Source organism: Gymnoscopelus microlampas (genome assembly GCF_963454915.1).
Source record: "Gymnoscopelus microlampas genome assembly, chromosome: 14".
Classification (NCBI taxonomy): Eukaryota; Metazoa; Chordata; class Actinopteri; order Myctophiformes; family Myctophidae; genus Gymnoscopelus; species Gymnoscopelus microlampas.
This window is the reverse complement of record NC_139951.1, coordinates 26,028,161-26,034,327: the sequence shown is the minus strand read 5'-3', so window position 1 is coordinate 26,034,327 and position 6,167 is coordinate 26,028,161. Positions and strand designations below refer to the sequence as shown.

The 6,167-nt window shown below is 39.9% G+C and overlaps 1 protein-coding gene across 3 annotated transcripts in view; it reads left to right on the top strand.

The window, feature by feature from the left end:
* The first annotated feature begins 1,299 nt into the window (after nucleotides 1-1,299).
* LOC311059475 (KAT8 regulatory NSL complex subunit 1-like) overlaps nucleotides 1,300-6,167 on the top strand; it is a 41,672-nt gene continuing 36,804 nt past the window's right edge. For 2 of the 3 annotated variants that reach the window (XM_084077429.1, XM_084077427.1), the window contains exon 1: nucleotides 5,378-5,888. The gene's annotated coding sequence lies outside the window, so the exon portion shown is untranslated. Of the gene's footprint in view, nucleotides 1,319-2,423; nucleotides 2,507-5,377; nucleotides 5,889-6,167 lie in introns of those variants that run through there. The other variant, XM_084077428.1, reaches the window with a different exon arrangement.

The window sequence follows — 6,167 nt, the reverse complement described above, 5'->3', positions numbered from 1 at the left end:
ATGTAATGCTGATCAAGTAAACATTTGTTTACAACATGGCCATATTTCTAAGTTTAAAATGGAAATCATCAGCTTAGAGCTTTTCATGAAGAACGGCACTGTCTTTCCTATAGGCTACTACATCACTATTCATTCAGGTAAGAAAAGACCCTAAAACATGCCCAACAACAACTACCAGTTGGTTGGACATCTGCCCTTGAACATCTGGTGATGTTTTGTGAGGGTCACCAGCACTGGCACCTGCACTGGCAGGTGATATATCATGAGAGCCCCTTCGTTGATGCATTTAAATAAGTAAAATAAATTATTCTACCTTGGTAAACAGTTAAGACTGCAGCTTCACAAACACTCAAATGGGTCTGTAGCCTAATTCAAGAGGTCAAGACCTGGGTGTCAGTACCTGCGAACTAGAAGGTTTCTGGCTTGGCCCTAGCTCCTCCTGGAATTGAGTAAAAGCGTATTTGAGAAAGACATGACATTGACACTGATAGCAATACTGCTCCTAATAGTTAGGATGGGTTCAATACAAACGACAAATTCTGGGTGCATTCCCCTTTAATGCCAAGACTATCTATCTACTATCATAGTACCACAGCCTGGCCATCTAGCCTTCTACCCTAAAGCTGCTCCACTGATGTCTCTTCTATCTCTGCCCTTGCTCACTGTGGTCCCCCTCACCATCTCCTTGTTCCTTCCATTTTATCACTCAACCCACATCCTCATGCACAGGCTTTCTTGTACATCATGTTTGCTTAAATCTAGCTTAGGCAATGATCTGAAAACGTGATAGTAATAGCTAACAGGAATAGGAATTACTTCACAGGCACATTTTGACATAGGCTACTACAACAAAAAACAATACATTTATTTGGTCAACACTGACGTAAAATATGGTGGCTGGCACTCTAAATTGCCAAACTAATTGGCCTAGATGAGCTGAGCAGCTCGATTGTGCATAATGCTAATGACCATGCATTTAAAATAATGCATTTTATAGATAGCTATGGGCCAGAATGCAGTTGAACTGGATAGATGGCGAGCGTTTTGAGTTGACAACATTAATTTGAGAATACAGCAAATGCACTAATGTACAATTAACAGTGTGATTGGGAAACAAGCAATTCAATATTTCAGAAGGAAAATATTTGGGTATAATGAAGTTTCTTGAACTTCGGGTCCACATTTCCGCTGTACGGGGTATTTGCATTGATTGACAGCGGTGATAGCCAGTAAAAAGCGCCAATTCAAAACCTAGACCAATCGCAGAGCTGGGGCGGGTTGTTATCAAGTCGTCAACGGTTAGTAACAGGACAAGCAGGTAAGTAAGATTTTGTCTTATTAATCTTGCAAAAATAATTTAATGTTCCCAGTGACAGAAAAAAGAAACTCGCTTAATTGAGTCTTATGAGGACAGCCTTTACGCGTTTGGACTTTTTGCACGTTTTTCTGACAAACATGCAAAGAATAAAACGGTACACTATTCATCGTAAGTCAGTATGGGATTGGGAAGCTAACAAGCATTAGCATGCTGGCTAGCTGTGCCTGGATTGCATAGGGTTTACTTTTTCCCTGGCTAATGACTATAACAAATCTCAAGACACGTTTTAACTGTGTAGAGGGCTTGAAATGAGCTCACGTACTTTTGCGAGAACTGGTAGTTTTACTAACTATGTTAGGCATGCAAAATTATATTCAAGTTCATTGATTATCTGAAATTCATGAAAAAAAAAACCTTCTGTTTGCGTTTCAGACAAAAATGATACCATATGATCTCCGTATGGCCAGCGTTAGCCAGTGTGAGTGTAGCCAGCCCAGCTAGCTTATGGAGAAAGTAACGTTACTATTAATTGAATTACAAAGAAAAATAAACTAATTGACATTGTATTCAGGTTGAAAATGGTGTTACATACTTTTTTTCTTAGGGTTTTAAGCTAATTGTGGGCGTCACAATACTTTAATGTTTATTTATTTTTCTCAACTTAAATGCATGATGTTGCTTGCGTTCGTAAGCGATTTCTTCTTCGTCTTCTACTGCCATTACATTAGCTCTTGTTCTTTCAAAATAAACTCGGCTGGCCAAACCATTTCATTTTCAGTCTTTTTATGCAATAATTTACAAGAATGGCATTACGAAAAAACGTAATACTTATCAGTTAAGCCTTTGTAACATGGACTGCTAAGTATATTTGTATATTTTATGTATCACTCTATTCCAATTTTATTTTAAAATTTGGTTTTGTATTTAAATCAGTTCAGTGAATAGTCATACCTTGACTGGCTACTCATTTTTAAATACATTTCTCTGAAAAGACATTCAGTGACATTGTATTCTGTCACCCAATTATTTTGTTGAATCTTGCTTGGTGCTGGAATAATAAAACTTAATGTAAACTTATTTAATGTTTCCTTTAATTGTCTTTTAGGTGTTATGCCATTTACTCATGTGGAAATACCAGTTATGGCTGCGGGGATATTTGCAAGGAGATTCTCCGAAATGGAGTTCAAGGTAATCCTTTAATTGTTATGCCGTTTATGTATTTAGATTTTTTGCCGGTTATTCATGTCAGTGTAGCATATGTAGTGCATGTAGTGTAACATATTTGCCATAGCACGAAGCTGTCAATAACTGAAATTTGACATGTAACACCTGCTTAATAACAAACCTGTTGTCTATGGCTGCAACTATCGTTTATATTCTTTGCGATTATTCTATAAAAAAAATGTTGTATCAACAAACCGATGAACCACTCAAGTATATCAAAGAATCGATTAACCACTTAAGCCACATTTTCGTCACACAATGGTGTTATGCAAAAAGTGTGAAAATAGCTGATCTACAAACTCACAATGCGTTGTGAGCTTGCTTGTAGATGTGCTATTTTCTCTATTTTTGAGTTTTTAAATTTTGGGGGGAAATTTTCACCTTTTAATTACCAGCCCAAAATAGGGATAGATTATTAATCGATTATCCTAAATAAAAATTGGCCGTCCGGCGGACCTCTGACGTCACTCTGACTCAGACATAACCATAAACAAACCCCATACGCCCACATCACTCAGACATAACCTAATACGCCCATATATAGGCATGTCACTATGACTCAGACATACAGTGACCATAAACAAACCCGATACGCCCATATATAGGCATGTCACTATGACTCACTCAGACATACCGTAACCATAAACAAACCCTATATGCCCATATATAGGCATATATGGAACTCTGGTTGTCAAGAGCCACAGATCCGACCGCAATGCACATACCGTAATGGTCATGTGCATATATGAGACTGACCGACTTCGAGCGCAGTGGCAAGGACTTGAGGGAGTGCGGTGCCGCCACCGAGATGTTCAGATATGCGGTTGTCCGGAACCGCCGATCCAACCGATATGTCCATATATGGGCATATATAGATATCCAGTTGTCCAGAACTGCCGATCCAACCAATAGGCCCATATACGGGCATGCCAATATACACAGTTAGACAGATACAGAGATCTCCATGTATGGGCACAAAAGGGACACATACAGATGGGTATAACAGGTACTTTGCCTAAGCCCCCGACACTATGACTCAGACATATCGGTCGGATCGCCCAATAACGTCGCTGTGAGGCCCGAACTCTTGTTTTATTAAATTACCCATTATCGATTATTTTTAATAAATATTTTTTTGAAAGAGTTAAGTTCGATTTAATTATATGTTGTACCCCTACCGTTTTGCCAAGATGGTTATATATTATATTAAACCATAATTATTCACATTGAGGCAGACACATACACACATAATACAACATTTTTTAATCTGATAACCTACAGAATCAAGTGGAAACTGTATGTGCAAACCCTGAATATTGGTGTGCTTTGTCATTGTTACTGGCAAACACCTGCTGGTCAGGGATACTAACTGAGCCTATTCTAATTTCACAATTGGTGGTGACAGATACATGACATGCCAAACATACTGTGTAAATATAAGGCAGCAGTTTAGGCAGTAACCTCACTCTAAATGACTCATTCTATACATTGACAGAAATTGAACTACAGTATGTAGACCTAAACTACACATGTGTCACTCTCTGGTCCTTGCAGCACAAAACCTTAAACAATCACACGTTTTTAAGCAATCTTAGCTGAAGCCTAATAGTTGATAAAAAAACATTAGATGTTACTGCATCTTTGGAAACTTGTATGATTTACAAAAATGTTGTACAAGCAGAGTTACAGAACATTGTAGTTATGCACAACCATATGTGCAATAGTTTTTCTCCTAAAATGGCTCAACTGCATGCATTTCACATGAGACTTTTGACTTAATGTATGTCCTCCAGCACCGTGATTGATCATATCATAGAAAAAATATTTACTTGGAAGAGTTGAAGTGCTGACTGATTTTCTATGATTGAATTCTTAGATAACGTTAGAGTTATCAGCAAATGTTGAGTGACTGCTCAAATGTTACCACGTTATAAAAGCTGTGGAAATTCAAAACCCTTACCCCATAATACTTGTAATATCAGTGTCACATATGTAACGTTTCATTGCATGCCTGATTGTAGGCCAGAGGCCAGACATTCTCAAGTAAACGAGTCCTGTGCAATGTCTAACATTTTTAGCGTTGACTTGAATTATAAGCGCTATTTTAGTACATTTCCCTTTCCTGGAGGTTAAATGGCAACATTAGATCTTTTGTTCTTGGTTGTGAAAAAGCTCCTTCAAGTGGCCATTGGCTGTATAGCATATAGCTGTTGTAATAGTGGCCAGTCCAGTTCCTGTGTACAATTCCATTGAACTGCAGTCATACCCGACTCCTCCCTTTTCCCTTGGGGTTGTCTGTTATATTCCCAATAGAACTATGTAACATGTTTACTGTTACACCCATGTGTAACATGTTTACTGTTAACTTAACACAAATAATTACATAGCTAGATTACTTTTCATTCTACAGCTTGTTTTCTAATACTGTGTATAATGAGAGATGTATAGCCTATGAAGTAACAAATAGTAATAAGCTGTTTATATCGCAGCTACCAAAAAAAGTGTTTTGCGTAAAACTGAAGAGAGGAAAATAAAACCACAAACCAGTGACAATTTCAAACTCTTGTTCACAGTTTACTCGGTATTTAAGCACTACTCACGTTACTTTATTTGGGCTTATTATCCACATTGTCTTCTCGTCATAACTGAGTGCAGGATAGACATTGAAAGACAATGCCCTCCTGTGGTGTATCTGCCGGGGAGCGTTTCATGTCGTTTCTTATCTTGCCCTTCTAGTGGCGAGTATGAGAAATGTCTCCCGCCTACCCGCGAGCAACACGCACACACTCACACAGAGACACACCACGCGCGCACACACTACACACACACACGGCACTTCTGTTTGTCAGACTCAAATCCGAGGGAGAGGAGCTAGCCGCCATTTTCTGAGCGTCTCTCCCTGAAACTGGGGGAAAAGGCTCGCTGTGAAGCGGCGTTCGGACCACCTTCGCGCACCAAGAATCGGACGTTTTGACACGGGATTATCGTGTGAGCGAATAGATTTGAAGATATTTGGAACGGAACGGGCCATTATCCGGCCTTGTGTCATATTCTGTGTAGGCGGCGAGGCGGACTAGCCTAGCGCGCTAGCAGGGCGAGCAGCAGCAGCAGCAAGGTGTAGTTGGGTTGATTCGCCCATTTGCCTGATTCCGGAACGGATCCGAGGCGGCTCTGGAACCCGGGCTCTCCAGCCAACCCGGTTGGTTTGTTTTTTGGACTGATCGATGGCATAGTCATCTAACCAAGTGGTGTGTTTTGTGATAAAAACACGGTTTATTGTTTTTCGTCTAAACTGTGGGGGATTTGTTGGCCGAAATTCCCTCGGATAGTGCAACCTCGTCACGTGGTAGGTTCCTCCTTTTTCTTTGTTAGGGCTAATGTATACTTGTCGCGCGAGCGTGTGGCTCGGTCAATAATGACGCTATTTTCAACTGGGAAAAGTACCGACGCGTCTCACGTCGACACTTTGGCCAGCGGAAAATAACGTTATTTTTGTTGAAAATACGTCACTTTTGTCGGGCGACATGGTCATAATCTAAGCCTCTAGCCAGTTGGCGAGCCTTAACGGGCAGGTCTACTCCCCAACTTACTTGTGACATTATCTTCATTAACATGGACATTATGT